The sequence below is a fragment of the Gorilla gorilla genome, chromosome 13, assembly GCF_029281585.2.
Source record: "Gorilla gorilla gorilla isolate KB3781 chromosome 13, NHGRI_mGorGor1-v2.1_pri, whole genome shotgun sequence".
Classification (NCBI taxonomy): Eukaryota; Metazoa; Chordata; class Mammalia; order Primates; family Hominidae; genus Gorilla; species Gorilla gorilla.
Window position 1 is genome coordinate 84,532,736 of NC_073237.2, and position 27,086 is coordinate 84,559,821.

The following is a 27,086-nucleotide window of genomic DNA, read 5'->3' on the forward strand; positions in this document are numbered from 1 at the left end:
ATTGTTGTGTCTTAATAAAGAACAATAACTTTGTCGAGAATTGACTAGACAAAGGAAAGAGGAGTTAGGCTTTTAGGGGCAGCAAACACACAAGGTTAATGTCTGGGGAAAAGGCAAGAAAGGGCTTGTGTGAGTAGTCTTCCTTGGTGCTATCTCATCTTGGTGATCTGGCTGTTAGCCCCTTCCTGATACAGGAAAGTGGGGAGCACCTTCACAAATGAAAATTTGTGCTCTGTTTTAAGTAAGTGAGTGGGGCAGCAGAGAGCTCACATTGTCTACTTTTTTCAGTTGCCTTCAGCTCAAAATAATATTTACGCCAGAGCGGCTTGTTCTGGGCGGCACACCCTGAACCCCTTCAGCCCCACCTGTATTACGGAGGTTCATCTGCTTCACTCAAAGTCTGGTGACTTAAACTTTAATCTCATCTGAAAAATACCTTTCCAGAAACCATCTAGAATAATGCTTGACCAAATATTTGGGTACAAGACCCAACTAAGTTCACACATGAAATTAACCATCACACTGACTAAGTGAAAATGATGAAGACCATTCCAGGAAAGTGGATGATGGGTCCTGACTTGGATGAGAAAAGGTGGGGAAGTGGTCTGAGTGCACCACAGTGAAGCAGGGAGAGGGGAGCTGAAGCCACATGGTGGAGGGCCCTGAGGATATATAGGGAGTTTTGAGTATTCTGAGAGGTATGGGGATGAAACTGCTAAAGGAAAAAAATATATATTTGTGGTGTTAGGTACCAGGGACTTCTATAAAGATCTTCTAGTTCTACATGGCAGGTGTAAAATAGGGTGCTCTGAGGAAGACTGTTTGCCCTACTGAAGAGTGAAGGCTGGATTCTAGTTGTGATGGGGAAGAACAATATTAAATGTGACAAGTAGCCCTCACTTTACACTTTTATTCCAAAAGGATACTTGAACCGTCACTGATACCCTAATCGCCACCTTTTTTTTTTTTTTTTTTTTGAGATGGCCTCTCGCTCTGTCACCCAGGCTGGAGTGCAGTGGCTCGATCTCGGCTCACTGCAGCCTCCGCCTTCTGGGTTCCAGTGATTCTCCTGCCTCAGCCTCCCGAGTACCTGGGATTACAGGCATGTGCTACCATGCCTGGCTAATTTTTGTATTTTTAGTAGAGACAGGGCTTCACCATGTTGGCCAGGCTAGTCTTGAACTACTGACCTCAGGTGATCAGCCTACTTCGGCCTCCCAAAGTGCTGGGATTACAGGTGTGAGCCACCGTGCCGTCCCCTAACCACTACTTTTAAACATTTTTTTATGTGATGTTAAATGGCATTGCATTGGCTTGCGCTACAGGCTCCTATAGTACTGAGGCTGTAATAAAGAGCCAGTTTCCACTAGAACACAACTGAAGCTTTTTTTTTTTTTTTTGACTGCTTGGAAAGTCAGTTTCGCTTTCATAATGACAATTATTGCAAAAATGTCAAGAAACTTTCACCATGTTTTCTCCGGAATGTCTCATACAGCCCTTACTAATTTTTTCTTTTTTTTTTTTTTTTGAGTCAGGTTCTCACTCTGTCACCTAGACTGGAGTGCAGTGGCGTGATTTTGGCTCACCATAACCTCTGGCTCCCAGGCTCAAGTGATTCTCCTGCCTCAGCCTCCCGAATAGCTGGGATTACAGGCGCCTGACACCAGGCCTGGCTAGTTTTTTTGTATTTTTAGTGGAGATGGGGTTTCACCGTGTTAGCCAGGATGGTCTCGATCTCCTGACTTCGAATGATCCACCCGCCTCGGCCTCCCAAAGTGGCAAAGCGATGGGATTACAGGCGTGAGCCACCGTGCCTGGCCACTGATTTTTAAGTAGCCACCAGGTAGCACTTGAGAGCAGAGAGAGGAAAAATGGACTCTCAGTGATCACAAAACCAGGCGGCTCAGGACCAAGGCCAGAGCTGAAATATTTATCAGGAGTCCCCTCCGAGTACTGTAAAGTGACCCTTTAAGAGTTCTTGAGAAAAAGAAGCCCCAGGAAGGGGGGCTGAGTGTGAAGAGGCCCTCCCCACCCCATCTATGGCTGTGTTTGGGTCTGTGGCCCCTGCGGGGAAGAGCTTCCAGAAGAGCCTCCTTTCTTTATCTGGAACTCAGCAGTGTTTCCAAGAGGCTTCTATTCCTAGCTCTCATTGCAATATGCATCTCAAGCCAGCTTGATGAGCGCAGAAGTACTGGAGAAAACAAAAGCGAACCGTAAGAGGCTGCGGGCTCTGGCAGGGTGTGGATGCCCTGCAGCAGTCTTTCCACCCTGCTGCCCAGGTGTGGGGTGGTGTCATGGAAAGTGCGGCGTGGCCCAGGGTCCAGCTGGTCTGTGCTGGTCCCCCCACCCCATCTCCCAAGAACTATCTTCCCAAAACATCTGCTTCATCCTGCTCTTTCTTCTCTGAATACGGCGATGGCTTTCAACTCTAGGACACCCAACCTAAAAAAAAACCCAAACCGAGCAGTACACCTAACCTGTTGTTCCCCAGATGGTTTTTTTTTTCTTTTTGAGACACAGTCTTGCTCTGTCACCCAGGCTGGAGTGCAGTGGCGTGATCTCAGCTCACTGCAATCTCTGCCTCCCGAGTTCAAGAAATTCTCCTGCCTCAGCCTCCCAAGTAGCTGTGATCACAGGCACCCGCTATCATGCCCGGCTAATTTTGTATTTTTTTTTTTATGGAGACAGAGTTTCATCATGTTGGCCAGGTTGATCTTGACCTCCTGACCTCAAATGATCCGCTCGCCGCGACCTTCCAAAGTGCTGGGACTATAGGCATGAGCCACCATGCCCGGCCCCCCAAATGGTTTTGAAGGAAATGCCACCTTCTCACCTCCATTCCCCTCCTCGCTGTGGCAGCAGCCCCTCGCCTGCAGAAGCCAGCTACCACCATGTGTCCTGATGACCTGTTCTCGTGAAAAATTATGACGCTCACACTGGGCTCTGTGTCACGCCTTCTCTGGGGGCCTGGCATGTATGAAAAAAGATAGCTCTTCACAGAGAAGGGGCTAAAGTCAGGCTCTGGTCACACCAGTGGCCTCTAAGCTTTCTGCGAAAGGCCAAGGATTATTTTTCAGGGATCTTCTTAAAATTCAAGAGTTTTTCCCTCTATGAGCAGATATTTTCATTTTCTAGCAGAAGCTAAGTGTGTAGGTAGAAAATTGAGGTGCATGTCAGAAATTTCTGTTTTTTAGGACATAAAGATAGTTCAACTTAAAAAAAAGGAAGAGAAATGAACCCCATCCTTTGCCCAGCGGGAATCTCATTGACCTAATGGAAATCAATAACTGCTTTCATTTCCTGCAGATTTACTTTCTATAGAAATGTGCCTTTGTGGAGCATGCGGCAGCAGGGCAGCCCCGGGCCTGTGGTGAGCACTGGTAGCGGCTTCTGGGGCTTGTTAGCCCTGAGCTCCCCTGGCTGTGCCGCTGGCGGGTGGTCCCTGTGTTCTGCAGTTAGCACCTCAGAGTAGGAAGGCAGGTGAGGAGGCCAACCAGAGACCTGCACAGGAGGCCCTGGGTGCTGTCAAAACAAAAACTGGGCTGTGCGCGGTGGCTCACACCTGCAATCCCAGCACTTTGGAAGGCTGAGGTGGACAGATCACCTGAGGTCAGGAGTTCGAGACCAGCCTGGCAAACAGGGCGAAACCCCATCTCTATTAAAAATACAAAAATTAGCTGGGTGTGGTGGCATGCTTCTGTAATCCCAGCTACTCAGGAGGCTGAGGTGGGAGGATTGCTTGAACCCAGGAGGTGGAGATTGCAGTGAGCCGAGATCACACCACTGCATTCCAGCCTGGGCAACAGATTAAGAGTCAGTCTCAAAACAAAACGAAACAAAAACTGTACCAGATAGTCGGACAGGTATAGAATACTTTACTCCAGGCTATGACCATGGGGGAGAGAGGGCAGAACTCAGTCTGAACTCATCTTTGCTGAGACAAAGGGCAGAGGGCTTTTAAAGGCCTGTAGCCAGGCACGATGGCTTACGCCTATAATCCCAGCACTTTGGGAGGCTGAGACAGGAGGATCGCTTGAGCCCAGGAGTTTAAGACTAGCCTGGGCAACGTGGCAAAACCCCATCTCTATAAAAAATACAAAAATTGTCCAGGCACCGTGGCATGCACCTGTAGTCCCAGCTACTAGGGAGGCTGAGGTGGGAGGATTGCTTGAGCCCAGGAAGTGGATGCTGCAGTGAGCTGAGATTGTGACATTGCACTCCAGCCTGGGCGACAGAGCAAGACTCCATCTCAAAATAAATAAATACATACATACATAAATACATAAATAAATATTAGTGGGAATGGTGGCATGCACCTATAGTCTCAGTTACTTGGGAGACTGAGGCAAGAGGATTATGTGAGCCCAGGAAGTTAAGGCTGCAGTGAGCCATGTTTGTGCCACTGCACTCCAGCCTGGGAGACAGAGACTGTATCTCGAAAAAATAAAATAAAATAAATAAAGGCCTGCAGAGTGGACTCCTCGGGCCATCTGTGTGTGCTAGTGGGCTTTACCCAAAGGAAAAGTAAACTTCTCACATCTCTAAGACAGGAAGTAGTTTTACAGCTTGGAGGTTAGGCTCCTACCCTCTCACAGTCACTGGGAGATTATAGTTCAAAGAAAGGGTTTCTAGGCCCTTAAGAAAGATATTCCTGGGTTGTAATGCTGGCAAGAGGCCTTTAAAAACGTTTTACATACACCTCAAAGGGACAGAGAAAGAACTTACAACCAGTTTTCTAAAGAAAACATTCTAAGAAAAGATAAGTCAGGGCCCTGGAGGCAGGAAGAAGCTGTCAAGCAGAGGGCATGTTACGGCCAAGGTGGGCCATCACCCCATCCCCCACCCCCAGCTGCCACAGCTGCGTCCCTGGTGGAGCTGCATCCCAGGCAGAGGCTCACTGGCCACTGGAGCCCTCTCTGTTTGGGTTTGTGTCAGGCCAGAGCTTCCCACTGGCCTTCAGGCATGACCTAGGAAGCCAGAGCCCAGTGGGGAGATGACTTTGGGTTGCACATTCCACCCTGTCCCCAGAGCTCCTGTTAAAGGATAATATCTTCATGACACCTGCGAAAGTTTGGTGGGGACCGTCACTGCAGGTGCAGGAGATGCTGCACTGGGGTCTTGTAGTGGGCGAGAGAGATTGAGCCCAACTCTGAATAGAGCATGGGCAGGTGGGATTTTACAGCCAAGGAGCAGGGTGGGGGTCAGCGGATGGAGAATTGCTAAGAGGAAGTGTCGGGGTGAGGGGGATTCTGGCTAAACTGACCTAATAGGATTCTCGCTGAAGACAGGCCAGGGTGACCAGATGTCACCTGAAACCGATCAGATATGGAGGGTGATCAGATATCAAGGGTGGGGGTTCTAGCCAAACTGGATCTTACAAGGTCTAGGAGAAGGTTCGGGAGCCTGACTCAAGTACCGTCAGGGCAACAGTCTTTGTCACTTCCCAGTGGTCCCTTCCTGCCTCCTCCCCTCCTTGCGCAGAGTCTCCTCTGAGAGAACCCAAAGTAGCTCCTGACCTTGCTCAAGGTACTGGGCTAGACATGGGGGAAAGACTTGGATACTCAGGGTAGGGCAACATCACCAAGAGGGAGCAGTGGCTGCCACTTATTTTGTCCAGGAGAGAAGCAATTACTTGGCTGATCACTGGCCTTTAGTGCAGAGGGCCCCAGTAGTGTGCAGAGCACACCAGATATTTTCGGCTCCAGGCATAAAAAGAAGGCTGATTTTGAGCACTTATCTGATAGGTAATCCATAAGCCACACTGCAATGGCTGGTTGGGTTGGCACAGGTCTATGTGCCCTGGGTGGAGGGAAGGTGCCATTTCCCACCTGCATGTGGGTCCTCTGAGCCCACAGGCTTGGTTCTTCAGTACAAGTAGCTACAGGGTGGCAGGAGAGAAGGTAGCCCAGATGGTTCTGCACGTCTCTGGTTTAGCTACTAAAGGACTGAGTACACAAACAGACACTGGTCAGACTATATAAAAAAACAGAGCCCTGCCCCACAGTCTGCAGCAAGCTGCCCAGGAAACCAATGTTTTATCTACAGGAACCAGCCCAGGCAGGCAGGCTGTCCATTACAGGTCAGACTTCTAGGAAGTCAGACTGCTATCTCTAGTGACAATCCAGGAAGCCAACCAATAACTCTCCTGTAACAGTTGGCCCCAAATGGCCAGGGCTTGATCGGTAACTGACAGCTTCCCATTTTTTGTTCCTGCTTCCAACTTAGGACCAACCAGAGAATGCCAAATATGCTTGTCACATTTGACCTCAACTCCTCCTCCCACCGTTGATTCCGTATAACCAGGAAAGGGGCCAACACACTTGCTAAATGGCCACACGTGCTTCTGGGAACTGGCTGAGCTTATGGCCTTGGCCAGTCTAGAGGCGCTAGAATGTGCTCCCTGGTCCTGCACACAGACATGGACTTGAAAAGGCCAAGCCCTTCCAGCACCTGAGTCATTCGTGCTGCAACCTCTGCAGCTGGGACGGGAGCCCAGGTGTTGACCACCTGACCCAGGCCACCCAGGGGCATCCAGCCTGGAGGGGAAGTCACCTCACTGGGAAGATCTTCTCTTTTGGTTTGATCTGAATTCAACAACAGCTTTCATGTTAAGAAACGTGTAACTATGATGCTCCTCCAATGACGGAGCCTGGGTCCTGGGCACTGGGTGGTGCAGACGAAGCTGTGAGAGAGCTCAGTGCTTCTTCTGTGATACACAGAAGGGTGAACGCAAGTATCTCAGTGCTGTGCCTTTGAGAATTCGCCCTGCCTCTGTGAGCCTCAGCTTCCTCACATTTGAAGTTGCTACCACTCTGGTTTTATGTTGAGCTTGAGCAAGTGTGATTTGGGAGCCCCGGGAAAGGCTGTCCATTGTCAGTTATCACTGTCGTCTCTGCATCAGTGGCCATGGGGCAGGATGTGGGACTTCTGGGGGTGCAAGAGGTCACATGATCCTGGCACCCAGGTGGTGCTGGAGGGGCAAGGTGTGGGAAAGAAGCGTGTGTCGGGCAAAGGGCTTGGCAGCACATCCCAGAGCCGAGCACAGGGCCTGTACAAAATGAGGTTTGTGGGAACATGCTGTGAGCAGAGGAGCCGCAGAGGGCTCAGGGCCCTGGAGCTCTTCCATCTGCAAAACGGTGCAGAAGCAGCAGGAGATTGTCCTGGAGGGAGGGATCCTGCCCTTGGGACCCTGCCCCATGATGCTGGGAACATCTGTGAGAGAGTGTAGCAGGGAGTACCTGGTCAAGGCCAGGGCCGGCTCCTGGGCTTCTGCTGAGCGACGTCGGCCTCCCTGCCTGGCTTGCTGAGATCTGGATTTGCCTCTCGCCAGAATCCCCACTCATCTTCCACTTTGCCCAGGCACATGGGTCAGTTTGGGCTGCCGTAACAAAGTGCCACACGCTGGGGGACTTAGACAACAGAAATTTATTTTCTCACAGTTCTGGAGGCTGGATATCTAAGATCCAGGCATTGAGAGGGTGGTTTCTCCTGAGGCTTCCCCTTGGCTTGCAGATCGCGTCTTCTCCCTGGGTCCTCACATGGTCGCCTTCTGTGCTTGTCAGTGTCCTCATCTCCTCTTCTTGTAGGACACCAGTCATGATGAGTCAGGACCCACCCTAAGGGCCTCACTTTAACTTGATGACCTCTTTGAAGCCCCCATCTCCAAATACAGTCGCATCTGAAGTCCTGGAGGTTAGAACTTCCATGTCTGAATTTTGGGGGAGACGCGATTTGGCCCACGGCACCAGCAACCAGAGGCATTAGGAAGGAGACAGGTGTGAGGCAGGGCGTCAGACTCCATGGCACTGTGTCAGGCTCTCACAATCACACATTGTAGGTGGTCCTCATGCTTTAACATGAAGAAACTGAGGCGAAGGTAACGTAACTTATCCAGGCAGCGTAGTTGGCCAGCAGCGGCCAGCATATCTGAGACTTATTCTAAAGCCCAAGCTCCTCCGCTGGACTTCACAAGGAAGAGTGGGCGTTGGCGATCTGTGGGTTCCCAGATGCAGAGTCGTCAGTACTCAAAATACACCGTCAGGTATGTGTGGTGAAGTTCATAGCCTTCAAAGTTCCAGAATGCCCCTAAATATCTATAGCTGACAGTCAATGACACAGATCAATTTATCTCATAGGATGGAAGGAAAGTTAAATTATTACCAGGGACCCTTCGATTAGTAATGATAGGTAATTGGCTGGGAGCGGTGGCTCACACCTGTAATCCCAGCACTCTGGGAGGCCGAGGTGGGTGGATCACTTGAGGTCAGGAGTTCGACACCAGCCTGGCCAACATGGTGAAAACTTCATCTCTACTAAAAATACAAAAATTAGATGTGGTGGTGCGCACATGTAATCCCAGTTACTCAGGAGGCTGAGGTGGGAGAATTGCTTGAACCCAGGAGGTGGAAGTTGCGGCCAGCCATTTGTACGACTGCACTCCAGCCCGGGTGACAGAGCGAGACTCTGTCTCAAAAACAACAAAAACAACAATAGCAACAAAAAGAAATGATAAGTAATCGTGATATAAGCCATTCCCTTTAGTGACCAGGTGTCTTGTGACCATTCCACAGAAGCAGCTCAAGGTCAGAGGCCAGTCCCTGAAGCAGTGGTGCCCCAGGCTGGCTTTGACACTCAGAGCCCTTTCCAGGGTTTGTGGCCAGCATGGAGGAGGGACTCATCATGGTGCTTAGGCCAAACGTGGAACATTGTGACAATCTGCAGGCAAGCACAGTAGTGGAAAGATGCAGACAGCATGTATTTGGAAAAGGTTGCAGTATTTATCCAGGAAAACATTTATGATCTACAAAGAGATAAATATATGTCTTGGCAAGTCAAGTATCAAAGGCCTACAAAGGGTCCTCAAAGACCTCTTCGTTTGTTGAGTGTTTTTTTGTTTTGTTTTGTTTTGATTTTCTATTTCCTTCCTTCCTTCCTTCTTTCCTTCCTTCCTTCCTTCTCTTTTCTTTTCCTTCCCTCCCTCCCTCCCTCGCTTGTTCCCTTCCTTCCTTCCTTCCTTCTCTCTTTCTTTCCTTCAATCTTTCTTCTTTCTTTTCTGAGACGGGGTCTCACTCTGTCTCCCAGTCTGGAGTGCAGTGATGTAATCATGACTCGCTGCAGGCTTGGCCTCCTAGGCTCCAGCAATTCTCCTACCTCAGGCTCCTGAGTAGCTGGAACCACAGGCATGCACCACCATGCCCAGATAAATTTTTTATCTGCAAAGATGTGGTCTTGCTATGTTGTGCAGGCTAGTCTCGAACTCCTGGGCTCAAACTATATCCTCCCTTCTCAGCCTCCCGAAGTACTGGGATTACAGGAGTGAGCCACCATGCCTGACCTACCATGTACATTGTAGAATTAGTTTATTGAAATTGAAAAAAACCCACAAAACCTCAACATTTTATAGGTATTCTATAAACCTTCTAGATTATTTTGGGGGTGAACTGATATCTTTACAATGTTAAGTTATCCCTTCTATGGACATGGTCTATTTCTCCATTTACTCTTTTTCTTTTTTTTTTTTTGGAGATGGAGTCTCACTCTGTCCTTCAGGCTGGAGTGCAGTCGTGCCATCTTGGCTCACTACAACCTCTGCCTCCCAGGTTCAAGTAATTCCCCTGCCTCAGCCTCCCGAGTAACTGGGACTACAATTGTGTGCCACCATGCCCAGCTAAGTTTTGTATTTTTAGTAGAGATGGGGTTTCACCATGTTGGCCAGGCTGGTCTCGCACTCCTGACCTCAAGTGATCCACCTGCCTTGGCCTCCCAAAGTGCTGGGATTACAGGCATGAGCCACCGTGCCTGGCTTAGCCTACTCACTCTTTTACGACCTTTTTAGACTTTCAAAATTGACTCCATTAATATCATGTGCTTTTTGGGATGAGTTAATTCCTACCTGCTTTATAATTTTATACAGTTGTAAATTTGTGAAAAGGAACACTAGTGTTTTTTGTTTTTGTTTTTGTTTTGAGTTGGAATCTTACCCTGTCACCCAGGCTGGAGTGCAATGGTGCAATCTCAGCTCACTGTAACCTCCGCCTCCCGGGTTCAAGCGATTCTCCTGCCTCAGCCTCCCAAGTAGTTGGGATTACAGGCGTGTGCCACCACGCCTGCCTTTTTTTTGTGTGTGTGTGTCTTTATTAGAGATGGGTTTCACCATTTTGGCCGGGCTGGTCTCGAACTCCTGACCTCATGATCTGCCAGCCTCGACCTCCCAAAGTGCTGGGATTACAGGCATGAGCCACCGCGCCCGGCCCCACACTAGTGATTTTTATGAGTTAATATTATTCCTGGAAACCTTTATAAACTCTTGTAATTTTTTTTTTTTTTTTTTGAGACAGGGTCTCACTCTGTTGCCCAGGCTAGAATGCAGTGGCACAATCATGCAGCCTTGACCTCTTGGGCTCAGGTGATCCTCCCACCTCACCCTCCCAGGTAGCTGGGACTACAGGTGTGCACCACCATGCCTGTCCAATTTTATGTAAAGATGGTGTTTCTTCATGTTGCCCAGGCTAGTCTCAAACTCCTGGGCTCAAGCGATTTGCCCACCTCAGCCTCCCAAAGTGCTGGGATTACAGGCATGAGCTGTGATTTGGCCTTACCTCTTCTAACAGTTTTAATAGATTACATGTTGTTCTGTTGAGATTTATATGTGAACTATCACATCATCTGCAAAGAATGACAGTTTTCTCTTTTTTTATTCCAATACTCATTTGGATGGCAATTTTAATTTCTTAATGTCTTGTAACATTGGGTAACACCCCCAGTACTATATTGAAAAATAGCGCTAACAACAGGCATAATTGTTTTGCTTCCAGTCTGAAGGAGAGTCATCTGAAATTTCTGAATTACATATTTTTTTTTTGCTGTGTTTTTAAAAAATGTAATGTTTATCAAGGTGAGGACATTTTTTTATATTCTGAGAGTGTATTAATTTAAATCATAAATGGGCATGGAGGAAACACATTAAGAGAAACACCTGCCACTCAGGAACCAGGGAATCTGACCTAGGAGAGAATCACAGGGGATTCCTGGGATGATGGCAAGGGAGGACCTGGAGGGGATGGGGTGGTAATGCGGTGCTGGCCTGCGGCACTGCTGACGGTGTAGGTTAGTGACATACTGATGGCGTGGCCTCGGCTGTATTTCCTCCGCCTGGCCTCACTTCATTCTCAACTACTTTCAAAGCCTTATTTCTCTGGCCTTCCCATTGGCTTTAGTAGCTCCCCAATAGCCAGCCCTCCAATATCTTCAATAAATTTCCTTAGGATGGCCAGGAACATTTTCTATTAACTGCACCAAAAACTTAGGTAATACAGAAAGTGAGTTACAGAAAGTGAGTTACGGAAAGCAAACTGTTAAAGAAATGTGGGTTGTGTGGGCTTAGCTGTCTGACCTAGTAGTCACAAAAGCTCATGAAAATCCACTTAGTATTTAGGGACACAATGCTGATATGGCATAGGACAGCTTGAGGAAAAACAAAAAGAAACCTAAAAGTCTTACATTCTGAAATTGAGGCACAAAGTGTAACCCAGGGTTCTTTTGAAATGATAAAGTTCAGTCCTGCAGGTTGCTGAATTGTAAAGTCCATTGAGTTTACAGAATCTTAGTATCACTTAGGTGAAAGTTAGAGCACTGCTCAAAACTCTAAGAATTAGATTAGGGATCTAGAAGAGAAGCCGAAGCATCCAGACTACTCTCAACCCCACCTCCCCTTGCCCCCAGGTCCTCCTTACTAGCCCACATCCTGCCCTCATAATATAACCAGAATGACTTTCCTGGCATAAAGACCCTGAAGGCCTCTTGCTCAAGCAAGTTCCATTGCATGAAGTAATGGCTCCTCACTCACCAGTCCTTGCATGTTACCCTGACGATCTCTGAATTATCTTTGATTAGACTCAGATCTTCATATGTCTAGGGAATCAACTGCAAAGTCAAATCCTGGAATAGGCCAGCCTGGGCAACAAAGTGAGACCCCTGCATCAAAAAAAAAAAAAAATCATTACAATAGAAAACTCTTGATAGCTTCCCTCACCATTGGCAAAAAAGCCAAAAGCAATAGCAAATCCATGAGGGAAATTCAGAGGATGTTGGCTGTTAGTGACCAAAGATGCATGGATGTTGATTCCTGTCATAGTCCTATTTAACCTCCAGTTTGACCAGCATGAAAAGTGGATGGATGGTAGATAATGACAGTGGATTATGACTCACCAATAATTACAGTTGCTTTTCCAGATGTGAGCTTTTTTTTTTTTTTTTTTTTTGAGACAGAGTCTCACTCTGTCACCCAGGCTGGAGTGAAATGGCGCAATCTCGGCTCACTGCAACCTCCGCCTCCCAGGTTCAAGCAATTCTCCTGTCTCAGCCTCCCTAGTAGCTGAGATTACAGGCGTGTGCCATCACACCTGGCTACTTTTTTGTATTTTAGTAAAGATGGGGTTTCACCATGTTGCCCAGGCTGGTCTCAAATTCCTGAGCTCAAGCAATCCACCCACCTTGGCTTCCCAAAGTGCTAGGATTACAGGCATGAGCCACCGCGCCCGGCCCCAGAAGTGAGCTTTGTAGTGGAGCAAATCGAAACACCCTCAGGCATATAGAATGCAGCTACAGATAAGGAAATTTTTTTTCTTAATCCCAAATTAACAGAAAACAACTGAGAGGGTTTTTTTGACCAAGAAGCACATCTTCCGTGTCTTGCCTCGAGGGTTTCAGTGGTCTGGCTCTCCGCAGCCATCTGCAGTGCACATTCCATAGGACACCATCTGAGACCTGCACCATCCCGCCCTTGAACATCCTTGCAAGTAAGGTTATATGACATAAATGAGAATGGTCCCACACTTTGAGAACAGTTTGGGTTTGGCTTACACACACACAAGTCTCTGCCATGCCCCACCATGAATGGAGCTGTCAAGAATCTGGTGGATGAGATGATCCACATGACGAAATGAGTCAGCTGCTAACCCAGTGCTTGCTTACTGGACTCATGGATAAGATGGCAAGGAAGGCACTGCCCACTGGGGGTGTTAGCCGTGGTTAATTCTGCGACAAGTAGCAGAAGGATATACATGGATGTGGGGCAGCGGTGACTGTAGAGTACATTTTTGTAGCTACCTAGTAGAAACATTCATCCTGTGCTGGATAATTCCCTGATTTTGGGATAACCGGCCCTTTCCTCCCAGTATGGCACGGAGTGGGCCAGATGCCTGCTGTCCACACTCCCTGCACCATGGCCTGTGGTGTGTCCTCCTGGGACTTGAATCTTGAGGGAGTGATGGAAAGATGGGGACGGTAACATTGTTCATTTGTGGTGGCAGCAGCCAGGCCAAGGGTCCAGGGCCTGTGTGCCCAACGGTCTCCAACTGACCCCTGCAGTGTAAGCATGACTGCCTGGCCCCTTTTCCTTCCCTACTTCTTCTTATTTTTTTTTTTTCTTGAGACAGAGTTTCACTCTTGTTGCCCAGACTGGAGTGCAATGGCGTATCTCAGCTCACTGCAACCTCCGCTTCCTGGGTTCAAGTGATTCTCCTGCCTCAGCCTCCCGAGTAGCTGGGATTACAGGCATGCACCACCATGCTCAGCTAATTTTTGTATTTTTAGTAGAGACGGGGTTTCTCCATGTTGGTCAGGCTAGTCTCAAACACCCAACCTCAGGTGATCCATCTGCCTTGGCCTCCCAAAGTGCTGGAATGACAGGTGTGAGCCACTGTGCCTGGCCCGTTCCCTACTCCTTAAACTGGGGAATGACTCACCCTAGGTGAAGGCAATAAGAGGATACATTCTCAATAAAGAATTTTAAAGGTTGCCCTGCAACCTTTCCACATTCTGTGAGCTACCATGTCTCTTTTAAAAAATATCTCTTTTGGTGGGGCGCGGTGGCTCATGCCTGTAATTCCAGCACTTTGGGAGGCATAGGTGGGTGGATCACTTGAGGTCAGGAGTTCAAGATCAGCCTGGCCAACATGGTGAAATCCCATCTCTACTAAAAATACAAAAATTAGCCAGGCGTGGTGGTGCATGCCTGTAATCCCAGCTACTCGAGGCTGAGGCAGGAGAATCTGTTGAACTTGGGAGGCAGAGATTATAGTGAGCCGAGATCGTGCCACTGCACTCCAGACTGGGCAACAGAGTGAGACTCTGTCTCAAAAAACAAAACAAAACAAAACCTCTCTTTATGATCAAGCCAACCAGTTGTTTTCTGAGGTATGCAAAAAAGAACCCTCTCTAACACATTCTCCAAGCCAATACTGTGCATTTTTCTATCTTCAGAGTGATCATTTAGGTATGAATTTTTATGAAGAAACTTTTGTTTGATCTACAGAAATTCCTTACATTTGACTTGTTTCATTTTCTTCTATTAAATTGCAGAAAATTAAATTTGACAGCTTTATTTAAAAATTGCATACATAATATCATCTGATTTTTGTGAAAATTTTTCTATTCTTCTGTCTGTGTTTAGGGATGCATTGAGTGTTGTTCGCTGGGTGCTACCTAATACTGTTGTTGGCTGATGGGAGTTAGGATGATAGTTTATGTTCTTTGTGTTTTTTTTCTGTTATCACCTATATTTTTTAAAATTAATAATCATCTATTATTTGAAATAAATAATAATGTTAAAAAAGCATATTCTTAAAAATTTAATAATGTGAAAGAAAGTAGATTACAAAACTGCAGGCCGGGCACAGTGGCTCATACCTGTAATCTCAGCACTTTAGCAGGCCAAGGTGTGTGGATCACTTGAGGCCAGGAGTTCAAGACCAGCCTGGCCAACATGGTGAAACCCCATCTCTACTAGAAATACAAAAATTAGCTGGGTGTGGTAGTATGTGCCTGTAGTCCCAGCTACTCGGGAGGCCGAAGCAGGAGGATCACTTGAACCCTGGAGGCGGGGGTTGCAGTGAGCTGAGATCATGCCACTGCACTCCAGCCTGGGCGACAGAGCGAGACTCCATCTCAAACAGTCAAAACAAGACAAAACCCTGTATATTATGCTGTTGTGCAATTATATAAAGAAAAATGATTGGGAATAATTGCATTTAAATGTTTCTAGTTATTTCTGAGAATTGAGATTTTAGGTGAATTTCTTTATTCTTTTTTTCTTTTTGAGACTGGGTCTGGCTTTGTCACCCAGTCTGGAGTGCAGTGGCATAATCTTGGCTCATTGCAACCTCCACCCACCAAGCTCAAGCGATCCTCCCACCTCAGCTTCCCCAGTAGCTGGGACCACAGGTGTGCACCACCATGCCAGGCTATTTTTGTTTTCTTTTGTTTTGTTTTAGTAAAGGCAGGGTCTTGCCATGTTGCTCAGGCTGGTCTCGAACTTCTGACCTCAAATAATCCACCCACCTCGGCCTCCCAAAGTGCTGAGATTACAGGCATGAGCCACTGCACCTGGCCTACAGGTGATTTTTAAAATAGCTTTTATAAATTCTAAGTTTAAAAAAGTTAATATATGTATTACTCCTTTGTATTAGGTCAGGGTTTTCCAGAGAAATGGAACCAATAGGATCTGTATATATATATAGAAAAAGATTTATTATAAAAAAAAATTGGTTCATACAATTGTGGAGGCTGAGAAGTCCCAAGATCTGCATCAGCAAAAGCTGGAGACCCAGGAGAGGTGGTGGTATCTATAGTCTAAATCCAAAGGCAGGAGAAGACTAATGCCCCAGCTGAAAGGCAGTCAGGCAGAGAGAGCACATTCAACCTTCATCCACCCTTTTGTTTGACTGAGGCACTCAACAGATTGATTTGATGATCCCACATTGGGAAGGGGCAACTGTTTCCCTCTCTCCACCAATGCAAATGCTAATCTTATCTGAAAACACCCTCACAAGACACACCCAGAATAATGTTTAACCAAATATCTAGGTACCCCATGGCCCAGGCAAGTTGACAAATAAAATTAACCATCACACTCATTATAATGAAAAAAAAGTCACTGAAAACACACAGAGTGATCTTTCAAAAGAAGCATTTGGACAAGTTGAGCGGCTGTGTATTTGAAAATTTTTACCAAGTGTTGGGGGAGGGAACCACACGTTGAGAGCTTTCTCAAGACATCAGTAAATATTCTAGATAACCTCACATCTTTGTGTTTGTGGAGGGTATTCAGTATCAGAAGTGGTGAGGTAGAGAGTCCTGGGATCCAAGCAACCTCTATTTTGATTTTAATAGCTTCTGTTCTCGGAGTTCCCAGGGTCAGCCTGCTATGGCACGGGGTACTTTTTTAGATGTGTGGAGGGGGTATGACTCCTGTCTCCAGATGAAGAAACAAAAGGTCCAACACAAATAAAGACAGATTTAAACCCAAGTTTGAGTCAGCATTTGAAAGGAAAATAAAGAATGGTTGCTGAGGTGGTTGAGAACTTGTTTCCTGGGTCTGAAGCTCCATCTCCTGTCTCTCTTGGATGCTGGACAAGAGCCGGTGGAATTTTTTCTTTCTAATCAGGGCATTTTTATTGCAGCACACACATGTAAAAAATTGCAATGTATTTTATATATCCCTCAATGGGCTTGAAATATTAATTTCCCAGCTATTTAACATAAAATTGATCATAGGAGCTCAGAGATTGGAGAACAAGGAGTAATGAGTGAAACAGTGAATTATATACCCCAGGGCTGCTGTCTACCTCCACTTCCAGGGCAGGTGGAGAACAGTCACTGTGGCGGGGAAGTATGTCTTTGGCAAAATTCACACTGTCCCATGTCTCCTAAATAAAAATCATCTATTAAATCTTGCAACACAGCCGTTTGCTTTCAAACGGGGAGTCTTGGGGATTTCCCATACTTAGAATTAAATTAAAACAATCTATTCTATCCCACCAGATGTTCTGTTTTTGTGTCTGGACTATGTGAAATTATGAGGAGAAGAAGCATTTCTGCCAAGTGCCAACACGTTTTAAACACTGAAGCAAGATAGGCTCTAATTTGCCTTAAGACTCAATATTTTTTATTCAGCAGGTAAGTTTTTAGATTCTTAGACTAATGACAAAGAACACATCCCAATTCTTAGCCTTCTTTTTACCACTGGCTACACTAATACAATTTTAAGCACATTTTAACATGTAGCTGGTAAGGTATCCTCCTAGTCCACACACCTGGGGTTTTAGCACATTTAATTTCTTCTACAACTTCCCTCCTAGACATGGCCCACTATCTTCCTCATGGCAAAACTTGTTTATGACAAATCTTTTATGACACTGAGTACCACTGCTTATGACACTCAGAATTCATGGTTTCGAGATTCAGAAGTCTTTTCTTCCAAACTATTATTTCTGCTGAGACCTTCAAAGTCCATTTTAAGACTCAAGGTACTATCTCCATAGATTTCTCCCACCCCCTCCTCTAGGGCAGTGTTCTGTGTGGGAAATGCATGAGGGGAAAAGAAAAGGCACAGACAATACTTTTAAGGGTAAACAGCCTTTATCCCAAGTATAGCGCAATACACATATAATAAGCAAATGATATAATAAGCAAATTGCAATGGGAAGGGGAGATGGGAAAAGATATATATGTATATATATATTTACACTCACCAGACTATGGAGGATTCATCACCAGACCAGGAAGCAACAGCCTGGGCTCCAGAGTCGGCCACCAGTCCGTGCACAGATGAGGAGAGGTCTCATGGGGCTTTGGTGCGGTCTGGGACCCTAGCTCTTTTTGTAACAAGTTGTTTGGCATGAGGCCCAGTCATGAGGGCCCTTTGTGACTGGGCTCAAGGAACACAAAAAGGTCAACTTGTTTTTGCGATTGTCTGTTGTTTTTCAGTAAGTAACACATAGGGATAGTTTGAAATAGAGATTTCTCCGAAACAGGGCAGGATAAATGCCTCAAGGGACTCACACAACCTGTTCCCGGACTTGGTGACCATTGTTTGTGTCCACATTCAATTGAGTTCAAATTTAATATTTAACTTTTCCTCCACAGGCAGGAAGTGAGGATGTCAGCCAGGAAAAAAGGAATGACTGGATATGAAAAACATACTGGCCAATGTCAAACTAGACCAAAGCATTCTTTGAGTTTTGCCAACTTCATGAGGTTTGAGTTTTGAGTTTACTAAAACTCATGAGAATGACTTTACTCAATTTCAGTACTAGCCAAGGACTCCAGGTATCAGAGGTGAGAGAAATGAAATATGAAGTGAGACTATATGTAATATAAACAGAAAATTCTTTTTTTCTTTTCTTTTGAGATGGAATCTCGCTTGTTGCCCAGGATGGAGTGCAGTGGTGCCATCTTGGCTCACTACAACCTCTGTCTCCCGGGTTCAAGTGATTCTCCTGCCTCAGCCTCCTGAGTAGCTGGGACTACAGATGCCTGCCACCATGCCCAGCTAATTTTTGTATTTTTAGTAGAGATGGGGTTTCACCACGTTGGCCAGGCAGGTCTTGAACTCCTGACCTTGTGATCCACCTGCCTTGGCCTCCCAAAGTGCTGGGATTACAGGCATGAGCCACCGCGCCCAGCAGAAAATTCTTTAGTTCAGCATCAAAGCAGGAATTATTACAGCATTTATGGATATTTAATTTTATTTGATACACTTGGATGCAACTTTACTCATTACCATTTTTAAACCCATGTTTAAAAGTTTTAAAATTTGGGTAGAGGCAGAAAGAGTAGGTTGAGTTGGAGATGCTGGGGTAGTCAGCAGCTCAGTCATCGGTGCTTGTGGGCTTTTTTTGATCCGGGCCTTGGCTCTCTCTGGTATGGGAGGCTTCGACGTCAAGAGGGAGCTGCTGCCACCCGTAGTTCTAAGCTTGAAGTTGCTAGGACTTCTTTCAAACTTATATGCTGAAGAGACTCAGATGTTGGCCTCAGCTCCTAGGCTGAATTCAGCAGATCGGCCCATGAAAAACCCTATATTGAGACAAAGCAAAGGATCTGTCAGAAAGGAACACCTATTGTCCTGGGCTTGACACCAAGGAAGAGGACAGGTAGTGGAAATCCTGCAATCTGAAAAGCAGACAGAAAGGTGACAAAGCAGCTGAAGATAGGTGGTGGAGAGAGGAATAACAACCCAGCTCCTCCATCTAGAAAGGAGAGTAAGAACTACCAGTAGCTTAATAGAAGACCAAGGATCAGAATTCCCCGATGAAGACTGTTTGTAAGAAGAAAGAGGACAGGGTTATAACTCATCAGCAACTGCCTGGCAAGCCATGCAAGATAAGGGGACTAACAAAACTTTTCCAAATAATCAAATTGGAGCTCTAGTTTATCAAGTCCCAGCTTACTCTAAGATCTAAAGTTATGGCCGGGTGCAGTGGCTCACACCTGTAATCCCAGCACTTTGGGAGGCTGAAGCGGGTGGATCACCTGAGGTCAGGAGTTCAAGACCAGCCTGGCCAACATGGTGAAACCTTGTCTCTACTAAAAGTACAAAAAAATTAGCTGGGCATGGTCGTGGGCAACTGTAATCCCAGCTACTCGGAAGGCTGAGGCAGGAGAATCGCTTGAACCCGGGAGGCAGAGGTTGCAGTGAGCCAAGATCACACCATTGCACTCCAGCCTGGGCAACAAGAATGAAACTCTACCTCAAAAAAAAAAAAAAAAAAAAAAAAAAAACCAAAAATCTGAAGCTAACCAGAATGATGCCAGAGCCAAATGCAGTGAGCTGCCATCACCAAGTATTCTTCCCTAACCACCAAACCACTGGGTTCCTGATATGGTTTGGATCTGTGTCCCCGCCGAAATATCATGTAGAATTGTAAACACCAATGTTGGAGGTGGGACCTGCTGGGAGGTGATTGGATCATGGGGGCGGATTTCCTTCTTGGTGCTGTTCTTGTGATAGCGAGTGAGTTCTCATGAGATATGGTTGTTTAAAAGTGTGTGGCATCTCCTCGCCTTCCTCCTGCTCCTGTCATGTGAAGTGCTTGCTCTCCCTTTGCCTTCCAACATGATTGTAAGTTCCCTCCCCAGAGGCCTTCCCAGAAGCTGATGCCACCATGCTTCCCATACAGCCTGCGGAACTGTGAGCCAATTAGACCTCTTTTCTTTATAAATTACCCAGTCTCAGGTATTTCTTTATGGCAATACAAAAATGGACTAATATACTTCCTATTGCCTTTAATCCTTTAGATAAGAAAATAAAGACATTTGAACGTAAAATCTAAAGTGCACATATAGGCCAGGCGCAGTGGCTCATGCCTGTAATCCCAGCACTTTGAGAGGTCGAGGCAGGTGGATCATTTAAGGTCAGGAGTTCAAGACCAGCCTGGCCAACATGGTGAAACCCCATCGCTACTAAAAATACAAAAATTAGCCAGGTATAGTGGCACATGCCTGTAATCCCAGCTACTCGGGAGGCTGAGGCATAAGAATTGCTTAAATTCAGGAGGCGGATGTTGCGGTGAGCCAAGATCATGCCATTGCACTCCAGCCTGGGCAACAAAAGCGAAATTCCATCTCAGAGTGAGACCCTGTCTCAAAAAAACAAAAAGTGCAGATATAAAATAAGATAAAGTACTTATGTTTAAATTTAATTATGTTTACAGATAGTTGTCAATTGGTCTGAAACAAATTCACCAGGGAATTAATCTATTTGCATAGAACTGCTAATTAATGTAAAAAATATGCCCGGGTGTGGTGGCTCATGCCTGTAATCCCAGCACTTTGGGAGGCCGAGGGAGGCAGATCACTTGAGGTCAGGAGTTTGAGACCAGCCTGGCCAGCATGGTGAAACCCCGTCTCTACTAATAACACAAAAATTAGCTGGGCATGGTGGTATGTACCTGTAATCCCAGCCACTTGGGAGGCTGAGGCAGGAGAATCACTTGAACCTAGGAGGTGGACGTTCCAGTGAGCTGAGATCACGCCACTTCACTCCAGCCTGGATGGTAGAGCAAGACTTCGTCTCAAAAAACAAACAAACTATATATATATAAAATATATATATATATATATATATATGTACACACACACATAATTAGACTTCATCTCATCTGCTTTATGTGTTGCTTTATGTGTTGGGTGCACTGTGATGTAATGGTAGCATCAGTACAACTTAAAGTAACTAAATTAATAATTGTACTTGATATTAAATGTTCTCAACTGAGTAACTTTTAAGTGAAACCATTCATGTTTAGACCTAGGGAGTGGTAAAAGAACCAACTTTTTCTATTGTTGGGTTGAGGAAAATAGTAATATAAGATTATCAGTCATGGACAGTAAATTGCTGAAAGTTGCTGAATCAGATTATAAGCATCTAGCTAAGAATATAAAGATTGAGAAGTAGGTAAACATCTAAATGTTTAGTATACTAGAAATACCCAAGACGGTAATATGCCAACAACTTGATGTACTGTAAAATAAAAAGATGAAGTTTTCCTAATAGTTGCATTTTAGTAAACTGTACAGTGATGAAAGTGGAAAGGGCACCTGGGGCTCATTAGAATGAGGCACAGTATACCCCAATAGCTCTCTTTCTTAAATGCAGTGGATAGGTGTCTGCCAACAAATACACCAAAACCATTTTTACAGAAACATTATTTAATAGTGACTCAACAGCTTTCAAAATACACTTTTGTATTATAGCACTGCACAAGCTATTCTTTTTTTTTTTTTTTTTTTTCAGACAGAGTCTTGCTCTGTCCACCAAGCTGGAGTGCAGTGGTGCCATCTCAGCTCACTGCAACTTCCGCCTCCCGGGTTCAAGCAATTCTCATGCCTCAGCCTCCCAAGTAGCTGGGTTAACAGGCATGGGCCACCAAACTTGTCTAATTTTTGTATTTTTAGTAGAGATGGGGTTTTGCCATGTTGGCCAGGCTGGTCTCAAAATCCTGAGCTCAGGTGATCCGCCTCCCTCAGCCTCCAAAAGTGCTGGGCTTACAGGTGTGAGCCACCATGCCCCGCCTGCACAAGCTATTCTTATGGTGATTTGGCCTCATTGTTTCTGCAAAGCTTGCTTTGGGGAGAGGATACTTACTTTGGGGAGTTGTATAATGTGAAAATTTTAAGTAACTAGGGAAGAAAGAGCCATGTAAATACATGTAATAAACTTGTAGCATATGTAAAGTTTTCTTGGTCTTTATCCTACAAGAATGGGATATTTTAGTATGAATTTGCTGAATATAAGAGCGTGGACTTGTTTTTTATACTATGGCCTACTTTTAAAGGTCCAAAACAAATTTTTAAAAAGTTTGCCCTTGTGCTAAAGTGCCAGTGTCTGTATATTATACTTGATTTGGTTGTAAACTATATTTCCAAGTAAACCCTAGTGTAATAAGTTTTAGAGGTAAAAAGGCTTCAGCTGCTAAAACACTATTTGTAGGAGATGTGAAATGTAGTATAGGACAATTTTTTTTCCTTCTCTAAGCCCAAAGATGTACTACTAACGGGTCCCTCCAACCTTAAAGGTTCCCTTTGGCTTTCACCAAGTCTTACAACCTATGATACAAAGATAGTTTAGAGTATGGTGCCAGCAGTGTTTGTTTTTCATTTGGTCAAGAATAAGCACAACCCAGGGCACCACTTACGCAAAAGATGTAAACTCCTGCATAATACCTTGATAGGATGTTTCAACAACCTTAAGGGTAAATGCTATATATAAATTAACCCAATAGCAGGTTAAAAGAAAAAAGTATGTGGGTAAATCTAAAAATTCTGATTGTAACAAAAAGCTGGTTCTTTGAAACAATAAAATTCATAGATCATTAGTGAGATTAACCAAGAAAAGAAGAGAGAAGATCCAAATAAGCTCAATTAGAAATGAAACAGAAGGTATTACAACTGATATCACAGAAATACGACAGATTTAAAGGCTATCTTGAACACCTGTATATGCAGAAACTAGAAAACCTGGAGGAAATGGATAAACTCCTGGAAATGTACAACCCTCCTAGATTAAATAAAGAAGAAATAGAAACCCGGAAGAGACCAATAACAAGCAGTGAGATTGAAGCAGTAATTTAAAAAAATTGCCAACAAAAAAAAAAGTCCAGGACCAGATGGATTCAAAGATAAATTCTAGCAGACATTCAAAGAATTGGTACCAATCCTACTGAAACTATTTCAAAAGATAGAGACAGAGGAACTCCTCCCCAAATCATTCTATGGAGCCACTATCACCCTACTACCAAAACCAGGAAAGGACATAAGAAAAAAGAAAACTACAGACCAATATCCCTGATGAATATAGATGCAAAAATCTTCAACAAAATACTAGCTAACTGAATCCAGCAGCATATCAAAAAGATAATACATCTTTTTGATCAAGTGGGTTTCTTCCCAGTGATAGAGGGATGGTTTAACATATGCAAGTCAATAAATGTGATACATCATATAAACAGAATTAAAAATAAAAACCATATGGTCATCTCAATAGATGCAGAAAAAGCATTTGATAAAATCCAGCATCCCTTTATAATAAAAACCTGCAGCAAAATAGGCATAGAAGGGACTTACCTGAAAGTAGTAAAAGCCATATATGACAAACCCATATGCAACATCATACTGAATGGGGGAAGGTCGAAAGCATTCCTCTGGAGAACTGGAACAAGACAAGAATGCCCTCTCTCACCACTTCTATTCAACATAGTACTGTAAATCCTGGCCAGAGCAATCAGAGAAAAGAAAGAAATGAAAGGCATCCAAATTGGAAAAGAGGAAGTAAAACTCTTGCTATTTGCCAGTGATGAATGTATACTTAGACAACCCTAAAGACTCATCCCAAAAGCCCCTAGATCTAAAAAACAAATTCAATAAAGTCTCAGGATACAGAACCCATGTATACAAATCAGTAGTACTGCTATATACCAACAACGACCAAGCTGAAAATCAAATCAGATTAAGAACTCAATCCATTTTACAACAGCTGCAAAAATAAAATTCTTAGGAATATACTTAACCAAGGAGGAGAAAGATCTCTACAAGGAATACTACAAAACACTGCTGAAAGAAATCATAGATGACAGAAACAAATGGAAACACATCTCCTGCTCACGGATGGGAAAAATCAATATTGTGAAATGACCATACTGCCCAAAGCAATCTACAGATTCAATTCAATTCCCACCAAAATATTATCATCATTCTTCTAGAAAAAGAAAAATATATCATGATCATCTAGAAAAAACAATCCTAAAATTCATATGGAACGAAAAAAGAGCCTGCATAGTCAAAGCAATACTAAGTGAGAAGAACAAATTTGGAGGCACCACATTACCTGACTTCAAATCATACTACAAGGTTATAGTTACCAAAACAGCACGGTTCTGGTATAAAAATAGGCATGTAGGCCAGGCGCAGTGGCTCACGCCTGTAATCCCAGCACTTTGGGAGGCTGAGGTGGGCAGATCACAAGGTCAGGAAATCAAGACCATCCTGGCTAACACGGTGAAACCCCATCTCTACCAAAAATACAAAAAATTAGCCGGGTGTGGTGGCAGGTGCCTGTAATCCCAGCTATTGGGGAGGCTGAGGCAGGAGAATCGCTTGAACCCAGGAGGCAGAGGTTGCAGTGAGCCGAGATTGCACCATTGCATTCCAGCCTGGGAGACAGAGCGAGACTCTGTCTAAAAAAAAAAGAAAAATAGGCATGTAGACCAATGGAACAGAATATAGAACCCAGAAATAAAGCCAAATACTTACAGCCAATTGATATTTGACAAAACATGCAAAAACATAAATTGAGGAAAGGACACTCTATTCAATAAATGGTGCTGGGAAAACTGGCAAGCCAAATGTAGAAGAATGAAACTGGATCCTCATCTCTCACCTTATACAAAAATCAATTCAAGATGGCCAAACACTTTGTATTAGTCTGTTCTCACATTGCTATAAAGAAATACCTGAAACTGGGTAATTTATAAAGAGAAGAGGTTTACTTGGCTCATGGTTCCACGGGCTTTAGAGGAAGCGTGATGCTGGCATCTGCTCGGCTTCTGAGGAGGCCTTAGGAAACTTTCAGTCATGGCAGAAGGCAAAGGGGAAGCAGGCACAGGCATGTCTTACATGGCTGGAGCAGAAAGAAGAGAGTGAGATGGTGGGGAGGTGTCACACACTTCTAAACAACCAGATCTCCTGAGAACTCTTATCATGAGAACAGCACCAAGAGGATGGTGCTAACCCATTCATGAGAATGCCACCCACATGACTCAGTCACCCTTCATCAGGCTCCACCTCCAACACTGGGGATTACAATTCAACATGAGATTTGGTGCGGACCCGGACACAGATCTAAACAACATCAAACTTAAATCTAAGACCTGAAACTATAAAAATTCTAGAAGATAACATCAGAAAAACTCTTGTGGACATTGGCTCAGGCAAAGAATTCATGACTAAGACCCCAAAAGCAAATTCAACAAAAACAAACATTAATGGGACCTAATTCAACTAAGGAGCTCTGCATAGCAAAAGAAATAATGAGCAGAGTAAACAGACAACCCACAGAGTGGGAGAAAATACTTGCAAACTGCATCCAACAAAGGTCTAGTATCCAGAATCTACAAGGAACTCAAACAAATCAGCAAGAAAATAATAATAATAATAATAATAATCCCATCCAAAAGTGGGCAAAGGACATGAATAAACATTTCTTGAAAGAAAATATACAAATGGCCAACAAACATGAAAAAATGCTTAACATCACAGATCATCAGGGAAAAGCAAATGAAAACCACAGTGAGATGAAACCTTACTCCTGAAAGAATGGCCATAACTAAAAAGCCAAAAAACAACAAATGTTGGCATGGATGTGGTTAAAAGGGAACACTTTTACACTGCTGGTGGGAATGCAAATTAGTACAACCACTATGGAAAACAGTGTGGAGATTCCTTAAAGAACTAAATGTAGAGCTACCATTTGATTTGGCAATCCCACTACTGGGTACCTACCCAAAGGAAAACAAGTCATTATATGAAAAAGACACATACACACACGGTACAATTCACAATCGCAAAGACAAAGAACCAACCTAAGTGCCCATCAACCAATGAATGGATAAAGAAAACGTGGTACATACACACCACGGAATACTACTCAGCCCTAAAAAGGAATGAAATAACGTCTTTTGCAGCCACTTGGATGGAGCTGGAGGCCATTGTTCTAAGTGAAGTAACTCAGGAATGGAAAACCAAATATTGTATGTTTTCACTTATAAGTAGGAGCTAAACTATGAGGATGCAAATGCACAGAATGATATAATGGACTTTTGACTCAGTGGCGAAGGTTGGGAGGGGGGTGAGGGATAAAAGACTACATATTGGGTACAGTGTACACTGTTCGGGTGACGGGTGCACCAACATCTCAGAAACCACCACTAAAGAACTTATTCACGTAACCAAAACCACCTATACCCCCAAAACCATCGAAATTAAAAAAAAATTTAAATTCTGATTGTTAATGCCCTATTTTCTCATTTGGCACATTTTTTGATGTTTATAAGCAGACAGCTAAGTTGTATTTCTCCAAATAAATTAAGATGAAATAATATTGCCCAAGTTAAATACTGATATCCTAAAGACAAGTTTACATAGCACTTAATGTACGTAATATAAATTTGAAGCATAAAATTAGAAAAATAAAATTTTCTCCCCTCCTTTCAAAAAAGTTTTAAAATTTAATTGTACCAAGACCTTTAGCAGCAGATTCAGTAATAAAAATCATGAAGATTTAGGAAGATATTTGAAATATTGAAATGGAATTTAATCTGTATTAACTAGTTTCCTAAATATAAAAGCATCTCAGATAATCAAATTTTAATATTTATTCAAGAAAAGAAAGACTATGTCACCGATCACTGTAAATATGTGGGGATTTTTTGTAATTTTACCTTGAGGCTAGTTTTCTTTTGATTTTACAGGTCTCTTAAAACATACCTACACACATACACATGGACACACATGGACACAGACAAGCACACACAAACACTTGCACATTTGCACACACTTGCACCTTCATGTGATGTGCACACATACGGACATGCGCAGACATGCATGTGTGTGCACATGCCGGGCAGTGTGAAGGTGATAGATTATTTCAACAACTCTTCTATCAAGACAATACCAACTGTTATGCCAATCCAGGAATTCATGGGACAATTTTTAAAGGCAAAATTTAGGCTGGCATGTGGCTCATGCCTGTGGTC

General features: G+C 44.3%; 1 long non-coding RNA gene across 2 annotated transcripts in view; it reads right to left on the minus strand.

The window, feature by feature from the left end:
• Positions 1-18,509: 18,509 nt before the first annotated feature.
• The window catches only part of LOC101152072 (uncharacterized), a 36,575-nt gene continuing 27,998 nt past the window's right edge, over positions 18,510-27,086 (minus strand). The window contains exons 2-5 of one of the 2 annotated variants that reach the window (XR_175476.5): positions 24,822-24,952; positions 23,401-23,544; positions 20,730-20,827; positions 18,510-18,855 (exon numbers count right to left, since the gene is read on the minus strand). This is a non-coding gene — a long non-coding RNA (uncharacterized lncRNA). The remainder of the gene's footprint in view (positions 18,856-20,729; positions 20,828-23,400; positions 23,545-24,821; positions 24,953-27,086) is intronic. The other variant, XR_010130265.1, reaches the window with a different exon arrangement.